The sequence below is a fragment of the Artemia sp. Qi Xiang Cuo genome, chromosome 21 (assembly GCF_049724085.1).
Source record: "Artemia sp. Qi Xiang Cuo chromosome 21, ASM4972408v1, whole genome shotgun sequence".
Lineage (NCBI taxonomy): Eukaryota > Metazoa > Arthropoda > Branchiopoda > Anostraca > Artemiidae > Artemia > Artemia sp. Qi Xiang Cuo.
In genome coordinates, this window is record NC_142814.1 from 21671527 (window position 1) to 21696706 (window position 25180).

At 35.0% G+C, this 25180-nt stretch overlaps 1 protein-coding gene across 3 annotated transcripts in view; it reads left to right on the forward strand.

Annotated features, from left to right (window-relative positions):
* The window catches only part of CenG1A (Centaurin gamma 1A), a 273686-nt gene that overhangs the window by 46085 nt on the left and 202421 nt on the right, over positions 1 to 25180 (forward strand). For 2 of the 3 annotated variants that reach the window (XM_089107128.1, XM_089107129.1), the window contains exon 1: positions 24118 to 24242. The exons of the other annotated variant lie outside the window; for it this stretch is intronic. The gene's annotated coding sequence lies outside the window, so the exon portion shown is untranslated. Of the gene's footprint in view, positions 1 to 24117; positions 24243 to 25180 lie in introns of those variants that run through there. 3 annotated transcript variants of the gene reach the window in all.

The following is a 25180-nucleotide window of genomic DNA, read 5'->3' on the forward strand; positions in this document are numbered from 1 at the left end:
TCAAGAGAAGTAGAAATGTGGTAGAAACGAAATGGCTGTGGGGTTTCAGATCCCTAGCATAATAGTTGAAGTATCTATTAGCTATGCATTCTTAACATAAACAATTATCAAAGTTAGTAGGTTTTCTTTTTTTTTTCTTCGAGCATTACTGCATACAAAACTTCAAATATCATATCACAAAATTCGTCAGTTATCTGGGTAAAAACTTTGAATAGATAGATAGATAGATAGATAGATAGATAGATTTATTTTCCATATACCAGTAAAATAATTAAATAACAATCTACAAATCCCCACAAAGGCTCCATGGCCTGTAGGAGGGGGATTATGAAAAGATCAAATAAATATTAAACATTTAAACACTTAAGATTTAAACAATATAAACATAATATTAATACTTAAACATATAAACATAAGCATTTGAACTTTTAACATGTAAAGCATTTGCTTTAAAAAAAGAAAAAAAAAGAAAAAAAAAAAAAAAAAAAAAAAAGGAGAGTTCACTAAATAAGCCTTATCAAACTACAGTGAATCACAACATCTATAAAAAAAGGAGAGTTCACTAAATAAGCTTTATCAAACTACAGTGAATCACAACATCTAGCCTATACAAAAAAAAAAAAAAAAAAAAAAAAAAAAAAAAAAAAAAAATTAAATGAAAAAAACTATTGGCAGCAGGCAAAAATAAAGAAAATTAATCACATGAAAACAACTAATTTTTTTAGAAGTCTTTTGAAGGTGCCAAACGAGTGACATTCTCGAGCCGAATCGGGAAGGGTATTCCAATGTCAAATGACACGCAACCAGAGAATTGAAATCGGACCTTTTTGTTGGTATATGCAGTATTTGGATATTTATAGAACTACGGAGTTGATAATTTGACCGATCAGATACAAAAGAAGACGTAACTCTAAGGGACCTTGGAATATCACCATGGAGCTGAAGAAAAGCGAAAGACGCACAGGAATGAATATAAAGTTTTTTAATATCAAGTAACGGTTTAGTTGCCGAACTATTTACATCCTGGATAAGATTTATAGCTTTATCATAAGTATTCGAAAGCGGATTGAGAAAAGAAGGGAAAGTAGACATCCATATGACTGAACAATAGGCAAAATAAGAATGAATTAAGCTATGAAATAGGATTCTTAGAATTGGTCCTGGAAAGATATGTTTTAGTTTTCTTAGAATACCGATGTTTCTGCATACCTTCATTTTAATCAAATCAATATGGTGTTTAAAAGATAAATTTTCATCTAGAAGGATACCTAGGAAACGGACATGGCCATCCTTTGGTCTACTAATAAAGCCTTTGGATATATGAATTTCAGATAATTGAAGAAAAGTCTGGGATATACGAGAAAAAACAAAACTAGTTTTAGAAACATTTAAGGCAAGAGAATTAGCATCGAACCAAATTGAAACTCTCTCAAAGAGGTCCACTAACTTTGTACGAACCTCATCCTCTGTTCTCCCAGAAGTAATAAGGGTGGTATCATCGGCAAAAGTAACAAGAGAATCCGAGGTATGCAAACTATAGTTGTGGGTAAGGGAGACTGTTGGATGACATAGACGACAGCAATAAAGAGGATTTTTATTCCTAGCTGCAAAAATTAGGTCATTTATATAAATTAAAAACAGTGCCGGCCCTAAAACTGACCCTTGAGGGACCCCCTGGTCAACACTTGATGGTGAGCGAAAAAGTGGATCAACAGAAATTATTCTACCAGACAAGAAAGACTTGAACCAATAAAACGCACTACCTCTTACCCCAAAATGAGAAAGTTTAAACAGAAGAACACTGTGGGTTAAAGAATCAAAAGCTTTACGAACATCCAGAAACAAAGCAGCAGGAATCAAATGGGAATCTATGGCAGAGTGAAGATAATTCAGTAAAACTACACAAGCATGCTCAGTCGAATGATTTGCTCGAAAACCAAATTGAAAATTGCGAAAAAAATCTTTAGAAGTAAGAAAATTATTAAGACGAGAAAGCATCGCCTTCTCAAATATTTTGCTAAACACAGACAACAAAGAAATTGGCCGATAATTGGCTGGATCATTTCGTGTCCCCCCCTTATATAATATGATGACTCGAGCACGCTTGAGACTACTCGGGAAAATACCATGCTGAAAGGAGATGTTAATAAGTTTTGTTAAGGGAGAAATAATGGAAGGAAGTATGGACTTAATTACTTTGGTAGGAATATTATCAGGGCCAGACGACGAAGAATTTTCAATCCCATAACAATTTTAGTAATTTATTTCTCCATTGCTGGTTCCAAAAACATTGACTTCATATAAGGTGGCCCAAGATAAGACCTGAATTTGGATCTTGAAGGAGAAGAACTAACAGCCGAAGCGGTCCTTTTACCTATATTCACAAAATATGAAGTAAATGCATATTGAACATTCAGTTCACCTTTGATGATTTTGCAATCGAGATCCAAAAAAGAAGGGGTTGATGGAGACTGAAAAGAGGGCCTAAGCACAGAATTTATAACCTGCCAAGTTTTTCGTATATCTTTACCATAATCTGTAAAACAATTAAAATAATACTGGGACTTGGCCTTTCGACACACAGAATTATAAATATTCCTATAAATTTTAAATCGCTGAAAGCAAATAGCTTTCATTGAAGGGCTAGCAGACTTAAAGGCCCTCCAGAATTATTTTTTCTCCTACAATTCCTAAGGAGACCAGGGGTCATCCAAGGATTTAGAGGAAAAGCATTCTTAGACTTTCGATTAGAAGGTGAAACAGAACAAATATCAAGAACAGCGTCTTTAATAGACTCATTAAAATTATCAAATAAATTACAAAAATCAGAATCACTCTCAAAACCACCCCAAGAATTTTCTGCCAATCTTGACCTAACAGGTATCAATTCCACTTCACCAAACCTAAAAGGCCTCTTACCAGACTCACAAGTCCTCTCAATAGTCTGTTTATCAAAACAGTATCTAGAGTAAACAGGAAAATGATCGGAAATGTCGCTCACTAAAACATAATTTTGGATCAAGGTAGCCGTACAGGAAATATTGTCAATCAGAGATTACGGACTCTCTTTTATGGGAGATGGGATACATACAGAAGGTAAAGTACCTGCGGCAAGCATGGACGACAGAAAATCCAAGACTTTATATCCATCAATTTTATATTAAAATCTCCCATAATAATTAATTCAGTCGACTGTTTTAGGATGGTATCCAGTAGATCATTAAGGGTGTGTAGAAACAGTGGAATAGAGCCACTAGGAGATCGATAAATAATACCAACAATAAAATCCTTACCTCCACATTTAATATCTACGAAAAGTGACTCAAAGACACCTTCGATATTTCTGGATAAATCCATTCTAAGAGAATATGGGAGATTATTAGAAAAATACAAAGCAAGACCACCTTTCGCCATCTTTTGTCGATTCAGTTGTTTGATTTTATTACCAGGCAAATCCAAAAGCATATCATTTTTATAGTCTAAAAAAGTCTTTCATAAACCAAGAACGTCAGGTAGCCCACCAGTAACAATCTGTTTTAGATGGTCAATTGAAGAACAAAGACCCTGGATATTCAACTGGAGCGCTGAAAAATATCCATCCCACTTGACAGCCTCCCTCAAACTAGAAACATATTTACTAATTACTGTGGGGTTCACTGTGGTCAAATCACTGTTGACATGTCCTATAATTTTGAACTTAGAAGCTTAATTTTTTCATAATACCCTTTGCCAATATCTATTTTGTCACCTTTAAAACAGTTGAAATGGGCGACTTTGATATTGATTGTTTTTTTTTGCTTTTTTTTATTCCTAAAAAGCCTTCCCTGTATTAAAAACTGTTTTTTAATAACAATTTAAAAAATAAATTTTTAAGTTTTTTTGGCTTCTTTATAGAATATATGTCGTGTCGGCTAATGCTGAACTGCTGCTTTTTTTATTGCTTTTGGCTGCTCTATTTGATATTATTCATTTTTTCTTTTGGGGATTCATTCCAAATTATAAACTCATAAATATCTAATATCAGCTAAATTATAAACTGCATCTAAAAGGAGTAAATTTATCAAATTGAAAAATACATGATGAACATTTCACACGAGAACACTTCAATTACAATGAAACGAAAACACTTAATGGTTTATTCGGTATGGAGAAAAATGAAGAGCCAGCTATTTTCTTAGGTAAAAAATGAAATCATCCGTTTTAAATGTAATTAAATGAAATAATATGCAGACTAAAGTAGCTCCAGGAAGATATTGAGATTTTCTTCCTAGTTTGTCACTTTTAATCCAAGCAAAATGTTAGGAGACTTAGTATCAGTTATTGAGTTTAAGCTTTGATTTCCAAATGCTCACAAAAATTACCACCTTGATAGAATATCGTCTCTGCTTTAAATTAAAAAAAAAACAATTAACTTTTTGGCATCCCTGCTTTCAATAAAAAATTAGAGATATTATAATTTAAATGTGATACCGTCCTCCCTCTGGATACCACCTTGATAGGATACCGTCTCAGCTTTACACTAAAAAAAAAAAATTTACTTAATAATTAACTAGGTCACTATATGGTTCAACAAACACGCGAAATAACGTTAAACAGCTTAGTGTTCCTTGAAAAAAAAATTGAGGGTGTGAATAAAGGGGCACAATGACAACAACAAAAATGTCGAAATTATTCAGATATACCTCAAATTATTGGAAAACTGAATCATAGATTCGTCGTGGTATTCAATAAGATCCGAAGAATCTAATTAAAAGGGACCACACACAAAAGCCAAATTAGGCCAGTAGCCTATGAGAAATCGCAAAATACCCAAGACAATGAACAAGTCCCAATGGGGGCCCTGGGTCTATCAAAATATTTCAATGGTTTCCCAGGGAAATTATTATCATTTTCTTCCGTTTCCACTTTAAATGAAAAAAAAAAACTATCTTTTTGGCATCCCTGCTTTCGATTAAAAAAAACGAGGTATTATCATTTAAAAATGAAAACTATCTTTTTGGCATCCCTGCTTTCGATTAAAAAAAAAACGAGGTATTATCATTTAAAAATGATAGCCCCCTATAGGCAATAATTTACAATTTTTTATGAATCATATTTTTGGGCTAACTTCCGTTTCAATCTTTAATTCCCCAACCTTGTACATAGCTTAGTCTATAGCTAAATTTTGTCTCAATAAAAGTTTTTTTTAGGGGGGGGGGTAATTTTCAGAAAAAAGATTATATTTTCTATAATCTATCAGGCGTTCAATAATTGGGTATTAAACATTAAGAAAATCTTATCTAAAAACAGCAAAAGAAAACAAAATTTTGCAAACTTACGATTCTGCTGTAGAAACAATCTTTCGACTATCAATTTCGAAATCCAACTGAAGCTGTATAGTAGTGAATGCGTTCTATTAAACTTAAAATTAAAAATTCTTGACTACGAATGATGTAAGAAATAGCAATTGGGAAGCTGCATTCGAATTGATTTAATCTGATTTCATAAAGACGATACTTTTTTTGTCAACATATGAAGAACTGTGTATATTGCTATTGCATCTGTCTGGTTTTTATGCAAAGTAACAAAAGAGTCGAAAATTAACTAACAAGAGAGTATTGAAGAATTATGGTATGCAAAGTAATATTTGGCAGGGAAAGTCACCGGTGATAAATCGCTAGGGGCGGCACCGTGATTGGGTGATTTTTGGGGATTCGGGGAGCTAATTCTTTTTTTCGAGGTGACGCATAGTACGCGAAAATTCGGGGATAGTGCAAGCCCTGCTTGATTTCTAATCAGGAAAATCGAAATACTAAACCACACGAAAAGAAAAGCTCCGACTTTGCTGTTGACGCAATAAAGAATTGCCGCAAAATTAATTCAAAGTCAGCCGAACGCCGCCTCTGCCGATGGTGGCGTGGCGACACTTCGGTGGCGGTCAACCGGGCCTCTCGTTGGCGGCGTTTGGTCGATCCGCCAGCGCGGCGCCGGGGTCTAGTTGCATCCCTAACGTGTTCTGTTTTTTGCATATGATGAAGTTTTGGAAGGTGTTGGAAGACTCGACTATGCTTTGTCCCCTGGATTCGCGGACGGTGGGAATTGAGTGCCTGCTTTTCTTTTATTTAATACTCTAATATATTACAGGCGTATGGGTCTTTACTATGGTAGCGCTAAGGCGCTGTCTTGGATTTTAGCAAAATCGGCTTGGTCAATGTTTGGGTAGAAGAGGGGGGGGGTATCCAAGCCTCAGGATGTACACTTGTCCCTTTTGCCCTGTCGAAATTTATTTCCACTATGGCTTCTCTAGATGGAATTGTTATAGGAGAACTTCGAAAATTTGATAGGTCATGGGGTTTCATAAGTATTTGAACGCAATGCGTTTACAATATAATTGGAAATTTTGAGCCTATATTGACACCTATCCAAGTTTATTGGAATGCCGCGTTGTACTAGTAGTCCAGTAAAAATGCGGATTTGACCCGGCATTTGAGCAACAGAAATGTTTTTGGCACTAAAATGTGCAGAAAAATTTTCTCGATAACATATCCGAAATTAGCCTTGCAGAAATACCCCTTTTTCAGGGAAAAGATGGAAAAATCTTGAATTTGAATTTCTCAATATTTTTTTGGATTAGAAGGTCATTTCTTATGATTTTGAGTCCAGGGAGACCGAACATAACATCAGAATTGGAAAATTCCATCACTTAGTATGAAAAAATCAGAATCGTAATTTGTGCAGTATTTATTAGATTGAAAGGCCGTTTCCTATTAATTCAAGTCTTGGAAGTCCGAAAGTGGAATCAGAATTGAAATTTCCCATCAGTTAGAGCCCATTTCTGCCCTAGGCGAGTTCAGAAAGAATAAAAATACCATTTGTGGTATTATAATAATATATAATTGAAAAGAATATATAATTGAAAGATTTTCCTACTAATTCCGGTCCGGAGAGACCAAAAATGATATTACAATTGTCCATCGCTTAGTATCCCATTTCCATCCAAGCAAGGTCAGGGTGGAATAAAAAATCTGAATCTTAATTTTTGTAGCTTTTGGGGATTGAAAGGTATTTCCTATTAATTAAAGTCTGGGAAGACCGAAAATGATATCAAAATTGACAAATTCCATCACTTAGTACCCCATTTCCACCATAGGCGAGGTCAGAAGGGATAAAAATACTATTTGTGGTATTATAACAAACCACCAAACTTGCGGCCCTACTATTTCTAGCAGTGATAAATTTCGTGCTTTCGGGAATTGACGATCGGTTTAAATACGTTGACGACTTATCTAACCTGCTAAAGTACCTGGTTGACAAGCTCCAAGTCGTTCCACAGTTCAGTAGCGACCTCAAGCGAACTTTCGTCAAACAGTGTGACACGTATGGGCTGCAAATCAACGAGAGTAAAACAAAAGTGATGAGGTTAAACCCTCTAAAACGTGATCTCTCCTGTCCTGAATCATGGTACCCAACCACCTCAACCGCAGTTCTACTTGGTGTCATTTTTAGCTCAGACTGCTTCTTTAGCCCGCATGTTGCAAATCTAGTGAAAAAAGGAAATTACGCCTTAAGATCGTTAGTGACTTTGCGGCGTTAGTGACTGTTATGAGCGGCCATTACTCGAGTACTTATGCCCAGTCTGGGGCCCACAAGTGCACAATACTGAATACCTAAGTAGTGACATCGAAACTGTACAGAAACGTTCTACAAAAATCATATTCGGTCCAAATCACGTGTCTTATGAGTCTGCTCTCGAGTCGCTGAAAATTCCGTCTCTCCGTGAGCGCCGATATGAACTAATGTTCAAGTTTGGACATTCGTTACTCGCATGCAGTGTTGCCAGGTTTTTAGCATAACGTATACCCCAAACAGGAGCAATCACTAGCCCCAAAATAGCCCAAAATAGCCCAAAAATAGCAAACGCTATTATAACCCTATTATAACGCTGTTATGGGTAAAACGAGGAAGAAATACAATCGGTATATCAGATAACCTACACACAAGTATAGGTCAAAAGCATAAAAGAGCTCTGTGAACGAACAAAAATAACAACCTTCTCCACGTATGCCGTCGTAACATTGACAAGTGCTTCACTGAAAACAAAAAATATATAAAAGCAAAAAGGCAAATTGTTCTTTACACACTAAATTTACTGAATGTATATCAAAATAAAACAGATCGTGGCAACAAGCTGTAAGTAAGGAGGGACCCGGCTTAATAATAGCCGAAATTCTAACAAACGGAATTTTGATACCAATAGGTACATCAAAATATTCAGATTTTTATGTTAATTTCAAATATATAAGTTTCGTCAGGTTTAGTCGTACCCATCAAAAGTTACTCGCCTGAGAAAATTTTCCGTATTTCGAGAAAAGGGAGGAACAACCCCTAAAATTCATATAACTTTAATAAAAATCACACCATCAGATTTAGCGCATTAGAGAACCCTACTGTAGAAGTTTCAAGCTTCAATCTGCAAAAATGTGGAATTTTGTATTTTTTTTGCCAGAAGAAAGATCACTGATGTTTATTTATTTGTTTTTTTTTTCCATGGATGATCGTTTCGATCCAATAGTCCTAGAGTATCATGAGAAGGCTCATTCGAACGGAAATTAAAAGTTCGTGTGCCATTTTGAAGTGACCAAAAAAATGGAGGCAACTTGGCCCCCTCCCACGCTCATTTTTCCCCAAAGTCACCCAATCAAAATTTTGAGATAGCCATTTTGTTCAGCATATTCTAAAATATAATAAACATGTCTTTGATGATGACTTAATCCCCCACAGTCCCCGGGGGAAGGGCTGCAAGTTATAAACTTTGCCCATTGTTTATATATAGTATTGGTTATTGGGAAGTATGCAGACGTTTTCAGGAGGGATTTTTTTCTGGTGGGGGGAGTCAGAGAAAGGGGTTACGGGGGAGGATCTTTCAATGGAGGATGTTTTCTTTGGGGAAGGGAATTTCTACGAACAGACATTATTACATATATGAGGGGGTTCACCTCCTATTCAATACCTCACTCTTTACGCTAAAGTTTTTTTAGTACTTTCAAAAGAGCTATCTATTCTAATTAAACAAACTTTGTGATTCAGGGCGAGTGATTAGAATAGAATTTGAACTTTTAAGTAACGAGCGAGATAATGACGAGGGGGCGAACCAACTATTATGCGTAAGAAAAACATACGAATATAGAAGTTCGTTACGTAAGTTAATTCATAAGTTACGTCAGAACGAAATTTCGAGAAAGCCATTTAGTAAAAAAAAGTAAAATTAATCTGCATGTACGGTGACCCAAAATCAAAGCTGCATTAATTCAAAAACGTTCAGAAACTAAATAAAAAAACAAGTTTTTTTTTTAATTGAAAGTAAGGAACGACATTAAAACTTAAACACCACTGTTTACACGTTCTGATGCTCAATGTCTTGCATTTGCAGGTAATTCTCATTGCCGCTTATTCTTGAACCACTTACTCCCTTGTTCTCACTGTGGCATATCTTTCAGCCACATATCTATTTGATTTTCCCTTTTGTTTTTGTGTAGTTTTAATTCTTCCTGCAGCTTATCTTCGGACCATATGTTTCTTGGCTCTTTACTTTTGTTTTTGACTAGTTGTACCTGTTGCTGACGGAAGTATTCTGACTGTATATACTTGTTCTTCATTATCGTTTATCATTACTTTTTCCCCAGATACCACCAACCCTATGAACAGCTCTGTGTACAGTTACAATTAAGCTAAATTACCTGTTCCTAGTTTCTGTCTGACTCCAAGATCCTTCTCCGTGATTGAATTTTTCAAACTAACAAAATTCACCCTGTCTGCTTGGCTAATTTTGCTGATTCCGAAACATTCAGAATGCAAACTTTCATTACATTTTTCGATAACTTTACACTCTGATTTCTTGCGTCTAACATTCAGAAGCAGATGTTCAGAAAAAAAGGTGTCAGAGTATTATGCGTATATATTATGTTTATTGGGACGGTAAAGTAGACGTTCTACATACTTTTATTTTCAAGGAATGGTGATGAAGATATGGGGTGGGGTACCCCAAAATTAGAAGGGGATAACCACAGTCAAGACATTATATATATATTGTGGTTCAAATCTACAAAGAAGGTAAATGACCAAATAGGTAAAATTTTCAAATATGATTTTTTTGGGTTTCAAGCGAATTCAATTTATAGCCCAAAAGTAGCGAGATTTAAAACATTATAGCCCAAAAACCCGCCTTGCGGGTTTTTAGTAACTTTTCCCACGAAGCTGAAGATTTTATAGGCCAAATGGCGGGATATAGCCCAACCTGGCAACACTGCTCGCATGTGACTACACTGTTCGTTACTACCACCTCTTTGTACAAAACGTTTGAATACCCAAAGCAAAATCAAGCTTGAATCCCCAAAGTGCCGTACAAATCGTTTCGTGAACTCTTTTGTCCCTTATTTTTGTTAGTGCATTTAATCGTACGTTATTATTTTTTTTTCACCTTAGTGACCAATGTTGTAAAAAATAGCGTTATTTTGTTGTGGCCTAGGCCAAAACTATGAAAGCTCTTTATTAAATAAATATATTCTATTAATATCTAATTGAAAAAAGGGGAAATGGGATACTAAGTGATAGAATTTTTCAATTCTTATGTCATTTTCGGTCTCTCTGGACTTGAATTAACAGAAAATGACCATTCAATCCAGAAAATATTGCAGAACTTCAAATCGAGATTCCCCTTTTTTTCCTCTTTTCCCTGAAAAAGGGGTATTTATGCTCGGTTTATTTTGACCGTTTTTGCATATGTTATTAAACAAATTTTTCTGAACATATTGGTGCCAAAAACATTTCTGTTTTTTCTAATGCTGAGGTTTGGCCTTTTTTTCATAGTTTTACTTGACTATAGCTATCAGTTTCCCACGAGGAAGTAATCACATATAAAATATGATCCCACCAAGGATCCGTTGTTGCCTTGGTGGACTAAAAAAGTTACCCGCATTTTCAAAACCTTGTGAGTGAAAACAATAGGCACAATCCATTGTTCTTTTTTTAGTTTATGCAAACAGGCTCCATTTGAACAAATTAATGCGATATATAGTATATTTTGCTCGCTAGGGGTTCAATTAATAAAGGCTTATATTTTCTATTGTCTAAAGGGCTGTGTTTGTTTGCGAGGAGACTCGAAACACTGATCATTCAGCTTTCAATTTTGCAAGTTTTCTATTTTAATGTAAAAAAAAAAAATTACGCAAACAATGAGTGTACTTCTATAGTTAAATCCAACCGTTAGATCCAGTATGGGAACGTCATATGTAATGAACACAAAGAAATGGCTATAAGTAAATTTAGTAAACTTATTTACTAAATTTAGTAAATTCAGTAAACAATATGAATGAATTTTACGCATCATCGGTGCCACGAATTACTTTCGAGGCTTAAATGAGGCAATTTTTTCTGGATATACACTAGCTAAAAGAAGCGAAATCACAGAAGTTTTTTTTTTCTTTTTTTTTGTCAGTCGGTGTTCTGTTTGAGTTTCCTGAACTTCCTGGGAGGGTGTAAAGAGGGAGACTTTGAATTGATTGGGATGGAGGACTAGCGAGCGTAGCTGTGTTGGCAACAGGTGGCTTCGTGCTGCAGTGAGTTATTAATAGTAGTAGCAGTCGGTGTTCGTTGCATATTTAGATATGTCGCCGTATTTTCAATCTTCTATCCCCTGTGCTTTCTAAATTGTATTAGGCTGAAAACACACTAGATTAATTCATGGTTTTTTTCATGGAAGTAGCTGAAGACAAAGCTAGGTTCCATAGCTATCTTCGTATCTTGAAGTTCACCGTATGCTCGTATCTTATTTATCTTTAAATGGGAATAATATTGTCGGAACCATTCATGCTGAATTTGATAAGCGTACCAAAAATTACCCCCCCCCCCCAAAGAATTGTCAATATCCATCCCTGGCCACAAGGTGACCATGTAGGTGCTTCTTTCCTCTGTTGAACAAAAAAAAAAGAATCTGGGTATAAAATTGTGTTTCTCAGAGTTTTCAGTACCCACAAGCAAGTTCTCTGATATCCCCATATCCGCAAGCTTCCAGCCCGCTTACTGCTAAGGCAGTTGTTCAATTATATTATCACACATGCATTCGAATAGGCAGCACTAGTTTGAATACAAATAAGAATATAAAAAACAACAACAAAAAACAGAGCATTCAGCGAACATGTCAGAATTCCGAAATTGTCATTCTCCACTACTAATCTACTATTTTGTTACACGCAAAAGGTTCACAGATGCATCCCTCTCAAAGCCGTATATAACAAAAATAAAACTGCCAAAATTTGTATGTAGTTGTTTATGCACAAAACTGAAAAATAGAACCCTCTTGGAAATTTTCTCATGTATGGCATATTGTAATAAGAAAGAATAGATAGCGGGGTAGTTGTATGTTTTAGAAACAAAAGTAGTGCGTTGGTTTTAAAAGAAGAGATATCTCCATCTTCATGTAAGATGATCTTTTTTGAGCTCTTACATAGCTGCGTAATACTTCTGATCCTTTCAGTCCACTCTTTGAACGCAGCTTCAAGCATAATTTCTCATGAGCGATGAACCTCCTGTTTCTATAGCTTATTGTCAATTTTGATAATAAATGCAATACAATTCTGCAGGATATAGCCTTTACTCGTTTTCAAAAAAACATCCTGTTTAAACAAATCTTGCTAAGAATAAAAAATTATGTTTAGATCAGTAGCAGAAAAGAATATATATATATATATATATATATATATATATATATATATATATATATATATATATATATATATAGCATATATTAAATATGTAACCTAACCTAGGTACCTTCATCCCCCTAAACCCCAAAAAATAACAGTTTAAATATTGTAAACGCAATGAAAACCACGCTTTGCACCTATTTCTCTATTGCAAACACCCGTTTGGCGGGTTTCGTGTCTGGTTTCCTTGATACAGTTATAGTGGTGGGTACCAGATAGTGCACAAGTACCATATATATATATATATATATATATATATATATATATATATATATATATATATATATATATATATATATATATATATATATATATATATATATATATATATATATATATATATATATATATATATATATATGTAAGCATTATAAAGATTAGACGTTATTTGTTGTACTCCATTCGACCTGGCTTGAAATATGCTTTCTTTTTTCTTTCAAGTATAACTCTTGAGGAAACTCATGTATTTCTGTAGGTGTAAATCCAAACAAGAAGCATGGCTAACTCGACTGGCAGAGCATCAGATTCTCGATCTTGTTAATGAGTTTGAGCCCGAAGATTTTTTTCCCTTTTGATAAATACTTCAATATTGAGAATATGTTTTTTCTGGGGCAAGCTTTGGATTTATGGAGAAAAATACGGCATTAGACTATTTTGCACCTTTAGAAAGGTAATCAATTTTATTAAAGGAGATTAAGGGGGTCGCTTGGTTTCTTAAAGGATTATTTCCAAATTTGTGGTTTTTGGTAAGTGTTGTCTCACGGATTGGGCACCGAGTTCAAACTTTCAGGTGACTTCGGCATTAATGTTGTGGGGCAGGCCATTTTTGGTTTTGGTATCGGGGGTTTCAAAGAATTTTTCTCTTATCCTCATTTAAGAGTGTATAATATGTTTTTTTATGCCTTCACGCATCCATAATACACCCAAGGCCATAACTAGGGGGGAAGGATTGACCCCCCCCCCTGAGATTTTTGTCCTACTCATAAAAACGTAACAGGCATGCATATATACAAATGTTTGATGAGTTTCTAAAGTTTTTGTACCCTCTTCCCGAAGAAAAGACCCTCCACGAACCAAAATCCTGGCTACGGCCTTGGATACACCCATGTCAAGATTCCAGATTCTTACTTTTAATTGAACTTTCTCCAATTTCTAAATGGACTTCAATGCGCTTCATGACCTTTTATAAACTTGCTCTTGTTGCTCACTCTTTGTTTTTAATACGAATTTCTGATCAAGTATGTTACCATATAATTATGTCGATGGTATCCGATAGCAGTGTTCCGGTGACCATCGTGGATCGGCCCACGTAAGGGTTTTGCTAATTCACATCTGATAAATTTTATTGGTGATATTTTTTCAGTGTGCTCTCTAGACCAGAAATTCACAATGCTAGATTTAAGGATATGTTTCACCCTCGGTCGTTTCATCAAGATCGTTTGTAACGAGATAACGGCCATGACAGGTGACGTGTAGTATCTGTCACCTATACATCTTTCTAAATGAGGAGAACTTACCATGGAAAGGGATAACATTTTCCTAACTATGGAGTGACCCCTGGTCTAATAATTAGTGGGTGTCTAGGAAGTAGTAAACCATGTCGAATCGCTAATGGAAAGGTATAACCGATCCACTCGCCCTAACAGCGGGGGTGGTTTTTGTTCGCATAATCTAGTAATAAGGAAGCAACACGACCGCAAACATAATGATGCATGGACTCTTAGTGTCTTTATTACAGATACTATCGTCTTGAACCTTTCTCCAGATCTATTTTCCCTTTTCATCTTTTGTTTTTAATTGAGAATATTACCGCCCTTCTTGATATTTGATTGGCTCAAAGTCCTTCAGTAATCTGTTATAATTGTAAGAAGTGATTACTTAAAACCGTCCCACTTAAAAGACTGTTGAATGAATGAATGAAATATGTTATTACCCATCAACACAAAAAAGTGAAAACGATAGAGTACAAAAAGAAAGAAAACAAAAAATATAAGTAAACATTATACATAAAAATACGTAACACATACTACAAAGAAATCAAAAAAGGACACCCATCCAGGGTTCATCTTTTTACTACTCAGGTTAGAGGCCAGGTCATCAACATTAAGAATAGGGTCAGCAATTAAATATTTTGTCTTAGGAAACGGTTTCGAGACCAAACATGGAGTTGAAGAACGAACTTAGCAAATTTAAAAAACAGTTTTCTAATTCCTTTTGTATCCAGGACTGTCAGAAGATTCCAAAATTGTGCTAGGAACAGCACATGAGGCAAAGCCACGGCAATATACAGGATAGCCAAAAGCAGTTTTGTAATGCTTACCTGTAACAGAACAAGCGACGGATACGCGCCGCATAACTCACCACATCAGGGGCAAGATCCGGCGGACAATTAAAAGCAAAACTTGCGACTTCGTCAAACAGTTCGTGGTAACGAACTGTAAGTAAGGAGCGATGCGGCTCAATAGTAACTTAAAATCTAAGAAACAGAGTCTTGCTAACAATAGATACATCAAAAGAATCGAATTTTGATGTTTATTTAAAATATATAAAATTCATGAAATTTAATGGTACCCATCAGAACTTACGAGCCAGAGAAAATTTGCCCAATTTTTCAAAAAGGCAGGAAACACCCCCAAAACACTGAATAATCTTAATGAAATTAACATCATCAGATTCAGCATATCAGAGAACCCTACCGTAGAGGTTTCAAGCTCCTATGTACAAAAATGTGGAATTTTACATTTTTGCCACAAGAAAGATCATAGATGCGTGTTAATTGTTCTTTTTTTTTTTTTTTTTTCTCGGGGTGATCGTGGAAGATCGGAAGAGGCCCCATTTGATCCGAAATAAAAAAATCTAGTGTCCTTTTTAAATGACCAAAAATACTGGAAGGCAGCTAGCCCCCCTCCCACGCTTATTTCTTTAGATTTTAAATTCTTGGTCAACCTTCTTAAGACCATAGGCGGGTGTGCCTTGTTTGCCTCTTTTTTAAATTCTTGATCAGCATGTCTAAGACTCTAGGCAGGCATGCCTTTCCAAAAACTAACCTGACAAGTATGTGTCCAATAAGAGAGTCATGCATACTCCTGCCATTTACCCGTGCCCCAGCCATTTAAACATTTGCCTCTCAATTACTTGGACTATCTGTCTTGGCTTTTCTCTGTCTACAATTGCCCAGCGTCTTGATGCAACCTATGCAACCTATTCCGCAAAATACTTGATAACTTCAATTCAAAATCAACGGATCGAAGAATCGAATTTTGATGTTTATTCAAAATATATAAAATTCATGAAATTTAATGGTACCCATCAGAACTTACGAGCCAGAGAAAATTTGCCCAATTTTTCAAAAAGGCAGGAAACACCCCCAAAACACTGAATAATCTTAATGAAATTAACATCATCAGATTCTGCATATCATAGAACCCTACCGTGGACGTTTAAAGCTCCTATATACGAAAAAGTGGAATTTTAAATTTTTGCCACAATAAATATCATAGATGCGTGTTAATTTGTTTTTTTTTTTTTTTTTTTTTTTTTCTGGGGGTGATCGTGGAAGATCGGAAGAGGGCCCATTTGATCCGAAATAAAAAAATCTAGTGTCCTTTTTAAATGACCAAAAATACTGGAGGGCAGCTAGCCCCCCTCCCACGCTTATTTTTTCCTCAAAGTCACCTGATAAACATTTTGATATGCACATTATTTCAGCCTAGTCGGAAAATCTAATAACAATGTCATTGAGGATGACTTGACCCCCCAGAGTCCCCGGGGGAAGGGCTGCAAGTTATGAACTTTGCCCATTGTTTACATATAGTATTGGTTATTGAGAGGTATAGAGACGCTTTCAGGGGGATTCTTCTGGTGGGGGGGGGGGTCCGTGGGAGGGTCTTCCCATGGAGGAAATTTTCATTGGGAAGGGAATATTTCATGAAGAGGGAACCGGATTTCCCAGCATTATTTAAAAAAAACGATCAGAAATTAAATTTAAAAAAAAAACAAGTTTTTTCAATTGAAAGTAAGGAGCAACATTAAGACTTAAAACGAACAGAAATTACTACGTATATGAGGAGGGTCCCCCCTTTTTTATGCCTCACTCTTTACGCTAATTTTTTTACAACTTATAAAATAGCTTATTATTCTAATTAAGTGGTCTTTGTGATTCAGGAGTCATTAAAAAAAGTCAAACTTTAGCGTAAAGAACGAGATATGGAAAAGAGGGCGAACCCCCATATATACGTGTTAATTTCTATTCGGTTTTTAAATTTGTCTATAAACTATTACATATTCATCCTATTTTGTTTTATCTCATTAGCATTAACCAAACTTGACCTTTTAGAGGTTTCCGCATAATGGGAAAGTACCTATTTTTGTGTCTTGCACGCTAAAATATTAATTGCTGTTTAATCTGCGGTATTGCGATATTGTGTAAATGAAAAGGCGTTGATGCTTGCACTGACATACCATTTTGATGCATGGTATCTCCACCCTCAACAGCCGTTTGAACTACCTCAAATTACCCGTTTCTTTTCCTCTTGTCAATTTTCCAAACGAGCGGATCGAAGCAAAAGATTATGAATGTTATTGTATATGAAAACTCTCTTCTGTTTACTAAATTGTAGTAACTTGACAATGCAGTTGATCTATCGTTATATCGCTACTCATTATTCTTCTTCAGAGTAAAAAAAACTACTCAGAACGGCGTTACGAGCACACCCCTTTATCTAAAACCCCTTTATTAACGAAACCATTTTGGTAGTATTCAACAATACTTAGAAGCCAAGTATATATTTAGGAAATAAATGGAAAATACGGCAAAGAGATATTATAGTCACCGTAATAGTTTCTGCCATATTTTTTTTCAGACATATTTAGACTGCATCGTGTGCACAGCCTTTATCTAATAAAAATACACATTTTACATATTTCGCTGACTTTTACTAATCCTGATATATAAAGATTTCTGAGGCTATTTGTATTATTTGCTGCTCAGTAGAATTCTTTAAATTTATATTTAGTTAATTTATATCTCCGACCTCATCATATAGAACAGATGATCATAGTAAGTCATCGATTGGAAAAAAGCCCTAGGCTATTGGCCATATATCAAAAATATGAAAATTTCAAGAAAGAAATGAAAACGATACAAGTTATTAAAACGATTTAAATGATAAAACTTACTAAATGAAATAACCATAATGCCATAATTATCATACTTGCCAACTTTTTTTTTCTTGCCCCTTTAATGCATTTCATATTTGATTTATTGACCCAGCAAGTTTTTAGAAGAAACCACCTTCGATCCAAATGTATGAGATCCTCGCATGTTAGGGATAACTTGGATCTGAATCAGTCTTTGTTGGAATTTTAATCTTAAGGTCTAAAGGGTCCGAAATTGGGCCGGTTTCACAAGAAGTTTAAATCATTAAAATACTATTAAAATATAACTGTTATAAACCAAAACATACAGCAAATAGTTCCCAAATAGGATTTCATTTCCTAAGAGGTTGGTATTTTATGTCTCTGAAACATTTCGAAAATCGAAATGCTCGGCTAGGAGCCTTTGGGGGCTAAGAAGAATGTATTCATTGAATGATTAATTAATTATGAATAAATCTTAGTGTTTGTTTTCTCCGAAGTTGGCATGTAAGGACTTCTTGACTTGTTAATTAAGTATCTGTGGCTTATTTTCAATGTAGAAATCCAAATTCGGTAAGTAACCTACATATTTCGCAAATAATATTGTAGTATAGAATTCCAAAACCAAAACACTGTAAGTAAATATTTTCCCCAATAAAGTTTTATTTTCACCAAGTCAAGAATAACCACGTCTTTTCTTAGCACAACTACAACTCCTACTCGTACCACGACTAATTCTATCATCACTCCTAGACCAATCCTTCCTAATACGACTGTTCCCAACACGACTTCAGACTAGGAGTATTCCTACCACAACCTGTGCTATTATGGCTATTCCTACCACCACTCCCATGATCATTCTTTTTATATTCCTTGCCCTTAGTCGTACTACTTCTAATGCTTTGAAAGAGGAAGAACAGTATAGTTTAGCTTGTAGAATTTAACTTCCAGCAATAATTGTTTCGGTATCGGACTAGTTGTGACAATCAACTTATTTATCTTTTGTTTAAATACATGCGATTAATTTTCAGAAATATTTTCTTCCTTATAAATGAATTTATTTCAAGACCCCTCCCCCAAAAAAATTTCTCTGACTCATAAATTGGACTTAAAAATGTAGCTGAAAAGACTGTTTCTGCTGAAAACTGAAAAATATTTCTTCGACTTGTAAATTGATCTTAAAATTGCAGGCAAAAAAGAACTTAAACCACCTTTTCCAAGCAAATTTTATTTTCACCCCCCTCCCCTCCTCTAAAACAAAATCCTGAATATGACCCTGGTTGTCCCCTTTCATAAATGGCTTCCACTTTCCGCCAAAGGATTTCTGAGCTAGTTGATCGAAAACCAGAGGCTAACATTAAATTTAAATCCAAAACACGGTAGTACTTATTTCAAATTTGGCCTTTGCTTTGTCCCTTAGCTGGTGTTCAAGGGCTTCATGTCACTAATTACAAACATGACATTTCAGTAACATTAAAAAAAATAAAACACAGTTTTCAGCCTGCATTAGGTTTGACATTTAATGAATATCGATCTTCACTGAGTATAATTTATAGTTTTGACAGTTTTTTTTTAACTCTTGAGACTAATTTTATTTTAATAAAGAGTAAGTAGCAATCTGTTCCTTTTAGTATCCTTAGTAATTTTTGTTCATTGTTTAGTATTTTATTTAAGCCAGTTCGTGCTCGTTTTAAGTACTAGATTTAGTCTTTATTTCTAGCAATTTTTTTTCTTTTTTAACTAATTTGACGTTTGATTTTGAAGTATCAACTATCTAAAACTTTTGGCGTTTTTGACTTTGCTTTTGTGCTCGAGTATTGAAGATGTATTGAAGTACACGTTAGTTTGGATTAGCAAACTTGCTTCTAATTTTTTTTTGGCTGTGTTTTTGTACTCAAAATGTCTTATTGTAAGAACGTCTGAAATATCAAAGACAAGCTAATTCTTCGACGCAAAAATCCTAGGAAGTGTAAGAATGCACCGCCGTAGGTTTATTATTATTATTTATTGGAAAACCCGTCATACAAAAAAGGAAAAGACGGAGCAATAAGCAAAAAAAAGCAATACACATAAACTTAGGAGTTATACATGTGGTTTTTAGTGACGAAAGCTGGAGCTAAGATCTAAATCAGCTCTTAGAACAAATTACACAAAACGAGAAAGACTCAATTAGAAAATATAATTGAAAAACTCAATTATACACTGCTCTGTAGGTACGCGACATGTTTCTTTTTTTAGGCTCCAAATACTGAACAAACATAAATAATATGAACATCAGTGCATCAAGCCGCAATTGGTAAAAAAAATAACCCAAATAATCATCAGTGGTGATTATTTGGGTTATTTCTGAGCTGCTCAGTTTTCTTTCTAAAGACCTGCTGCTAAGGTCATTTAAATTTATCAAGTGTTAAAAGGACTAGAAACAATATGGAGAAGAACGGGAAGAAATGACAGACATGGGTTATGAAATCCTCAGTTAAAGTTATTGAATAACATCAGTTTTAATATTGTTCTCCGACACGATATCGGGAATCTATTTGAGAAGGGGGGGGGCAAATTTGTGGGAGCAGTAAAAGCTGGAAAATGATTTCAACATTTTTGGGGGGGAGGGGTACACAGTCCTACTACACCCATCCTGTGTGTGTTTTTAGATTCACATAAATATAAATACTTGAGATCTTAAGTAGGATGGATTGGAGTATTATTCCAAAAAGCACGCCTGATGGTTCGAAAATAACTCGTATTTATGTCCCAAGACTGGATTTTAATTTTTTTTTTTTTTTTTGAAGCCTGAAGAAAGAAATTTTTGTGGCATTAGGTTATAAGAAATTGCAATCGCTAACTTAGCTTTTAGCTTCCGAAATAGACTAGCGAGCAAACTAGATTCGAAATAGGTCTCACAGACCTTTCCTTGAAAGATCAGGGTCAAGCTTGTGTCTTGAGGAATGAATACAATCAGGTGATCATTCCGGCTGAATAAGATTTCTGCCAGTTTTTTAAATGGGAAAATGAAGAGTTTTGAGACATTTCTGCCAGACCTCTTTTTTAGTTTGCAACTATCCCTTGTAGAACTATTAAGATACATGTCATTCTTGGGACAAAGATTGACATCTAGAATAGCTGGAAATAATTTCTTTTGTTCAACCTACTTCGTCATTCGACTTGTCCAAGTCGTTTTGCTTCTGTTAGGCATGTCGAAGAGTGTCAATCATATTTTACATCAATTGTTCTGTTCCTTATAATTTAACATCTGCTTTTTCTTCTAGTTCATACTGTTCTTTGATTACTGAATTCCCTCCTACACATCATCTTGCAGTCACGGTATAAACTGGCATAGTTCCGCCACAAAAAAAAAGAAACCGGTCAAATTTAGTGAGCATAACGAACTTATATCCTTTTCTTTGTCTCCATTATCAAGTAATTCACGGTGTTATAAAGGTTGCAAAAAAGTGAACTTGCATGCCTCTCAGTAGTGGCGATAATTTTGCAATTACACATTTATCATGGATTGATTTTTATATACAGACAATAATGAATCTGGTTAAAATTGGAAATCTGGAACAAGATACCAGGACTTAAAACAGTTTTGCTATTTAAAAATTTGTCCGAAATTCACTTTAGTAATTGTCGGCGGCAATTCAATCAGAGCAGAGTTGTGCAAATGGAATACCTTTTCGCAAATTGAGTTAGCTTAATGCAAATGAGATATCATTTTGATATCTCTAATAAAAAAAAGAAACCGGTCAAATTTAGTGAGCATAACGAACTTCTATCCTTTTCTTTGTCCCCATTATCAAGTAATTCACGGTGTTATAAAGGTTGCAAAAAAGTGAACTTGCATGCCTCTCAGTAGTGGCGATAATTTTGCAATTACACATTTATCATGGATTGATTTTTATATACAGACAATAATGAATCTGGTTAAAATTGGAAATCTGGAACAAGATACCAGGACTTAAAACAGTTTTGCTATTTAAAAATTTGTCCGAAATTCACTTTAGTAATTTTGAATTGAATTGTTGTCGCTTTTGGTTTTAAAAGTGACCGTTTCAATTGTAGTAGTTAACTTTCTAATCTAAATTGCAAACATAATTTTCAAATACAAGAAACTTTACATGCACTGATCCACCCGGTTTGAAATTTTGCAAAAAGACACGTTTGTGACCTAGGTTTTACTTGAAATTAATTAAACCACCTTTCCAAAAAGAATTAAAGAAATTTTGCAAAGATAATAAAGAGCTATATTAAACCAAAGACGAGCAAAGGTAATCATCAAAGGATAAATGAGATCCGAAACGGACAGGAATTTACAATGAATAATCAGGTCAAAGTTAAAACTAACTTAAATTACCTCAGACAGGAGTAGGACTAACGCCCCTAAGGGCTAAAGGCCAGGGCATCATTTGCGCTTTGCTGAAAACAAAATGTATTTTTAAAATTTTCCTTTTTTATGACATTAATAAATAAATAACAAAAGAAAATATCATTATGTATGAACCAATCAGTTTGCTTTTATTAGTTCTTTTTTTTTAATCTTAGTAGTTTTAGTGATTTTCTTCTTTTTTTTATTATTATTGTTGTTGATGTTTTGACAAACTCTTACTTTGTTGATTGTAGCACAACTCTTATTTTTAAACCTTGCTTAGCATGGAGAAATCGTTTTTGGCTGTTGTCAGGTTGTTGATGTTATGACAAATTAAAACAAACTAAATAAAAAAGGTTTTCAGCATAGTTCAAATTTGGCCCTCCGGCAAAGGGAATTGTAAACTCTTCTATAAGCTTTTAAAAGTTGAAGTCGAGAATCGCGCGAAGATGGCTTAGAGGACCTGTAAGCCTTCCAAAGATTATTTTTTTCCAGCTTTTAAGAAGTCTAGGAGTCATTCAAGGATTCAAAGGGGTACTGTATTTTGATGTAGCTTGAAACCCCCCTCAACAATCCGTGGAAGTTTCAACTTGATACTCTTCGCCTTTTTGAACACCTAGGATAAACATGTCCCCGTTTTCGATTATAAAAACCATGTGTAAACAATGGGCAACTTGCATAACTTACATCACTTGTCTCAGAGGCTGTGGGGGTCATGCCATCCCCGTGGGTTTATTTTTTGGGCCCTTTGACTGTTTTGAATAAAATGACCACTAATTTTTGATCAGATGTCTTTGGGGGTCAGGGGGTGGGTAGTTAAAAGGACATGGGAAAGGGGTTTGTCACACTTAAGTTATTTTGGATTCTTAAAAAGGGCACTAGAACTTTCAACTTCCAATCAAATGAGCCCCCAAAGAAGTAGGACCGTTCCTTCCATAGAAAGTTGCCTGGAGAAAAATATACATGGAAGCCATATCACTCTTTACTTGGGCAGCGCTATTGCGCTGCCTATGAAAAGCGACGATTATATTGAAAGGATGGTGTTCGCTAATGTTTCTGACGTCAATCGCAATTCTATTGTGAACAGTCTTTGGTCCACTAAGAACTGCCAGAAACTATGCAAAATTATAAAATCTCAATATTTGTCACGGGGTGATGATCACAGGTCAAAAGAGGTGGTGCGATTCTTCGTCTATTATACTAAAACACTCAATATTTCAACAGCTGGTTGTAATTTATTTATCAAATGAAAATCGCAGTAGGCCGATGGTTTGTCTCTCCATTTATTATTAATAATTTTCGTTTGATAGCGAAAGGCAGTTTACTTAATGCTGAATGTATGAGTAAAAATATCCATAACCTGAAAATCGTTTTCAGTTTTTATACTTCTGAGAACGCGTTGTCTTTCGACATGCCGAATTTTGAATTATCGCTACGATATGATGTGATATGATATGATGTTTGTATTTTAAGCTTGGGACCATACTTAAATTAATCATCTTGTTCGGTACCTCTTATGCAGAAGCCGAAGATTAGTCCATGTACACTAACAACTGCAAAAGCTTCGTTCCTCTCGTTACTCTAGCTCTCCACGTAATCAAGTCGAAAACTTCCATGTGCCGTAGCTAAAATTGTCAATATGTTAGCAAATTGTTTGGGCTTCTAGCAGCCTCAATTTCGTTAATTTGCCTCTTTGATCACCAACTCTCATGTCTCACAAATCCACGACACGAGCCGCAAGTCTGAATCTGTTCTCTCATTGGTCAATATCACTGGAGAGTGTTCGGCTGAAGAAATGGAGGACGCCTTCATTTCGTGACTGGAATATCGAAAGCAAATTGTGCCAGTACTTAATAGTGAATTAGAGCAGGTTTTTGCCAAAATCGGACAAAATAACCAAGGGGTTTTTGTGTAGAAGGGAGTGAAAGAGGTGTCCTTTTGAAATTGAACTAGTACTCTAATGATATTAACTTTTTGCCGGTGTGTTTGATAAAGCGTAAATGGTAATGTGATGTTTCGCTATTTCTCTCTATCTCTTCAATGCCGCGTGTCAGTTCACTGAAAAGATATTTGCCTTCCTTTCTGTACACACATCAGGTAGGCCTATATTCAAGTGTAGGCTGACTTAAATATTTAACATTTTGAGTTAACTAACGAGGTTAATAAAAGGCTGCTAGCCTGCTACTTTTTTGTATAGCGTCTTTTGATTTAAATATTTTTGTGTCTTAACGATGCTGTCTAGTTTGATGTTTTAACTGCTTTTTTTGAATTGTTAAAATATATGGAAAGCTAGCAGTAATTTTTTTTTTAGCTATGAAATTATGATATAAAAAATGTGGAGATTAAAATCAGTTTAAAAATTTGTCAAGCCTTTATATAATTTCGAATTGTGTACAACTATTTTCGAGACTCCAGATTGTGAAGATTTTAGGACATTTGAATGACTGAAGTTCTAGATCTTTTTTCAAATTCATAAAAGGTTTCCCCTGTCCCTTTATGCTCTAATGGGTTTTGGAGGTTGAGGCTCTTTCATCATCACATCAGTACGTAAATTACAGCATAGTTTAATTGTTTAATGTCTTGAACAAATTATACCCTCTTCTAAATAATTAGGTGTTTCAAAACAAATTTCTAGATGGGTACCGGGCCTGGCTTGTATCCTGGAATTTCGTCTAAATTGGAAGGAGGGTAAATTAATATGAACAACAATGAACTGGTGGTTGAATTTTCGAGAAAATACAGAAAAATTTTGATATTTTATGAGGATCTGGGTCCGAAGGCTTCTTTTGTATGTGTATGGCAATATTTTTAAATGCGCGGAGTCGAAATCATGTGGAGCGCCAAAGTATCGCTTAAGGGGGCTACAAAATATCCTGCTATGAAAATGTTGCTTTTTGAGAACAATGCTTCCATTATTTCGGCCATTTCCGCTGTTTTCCTA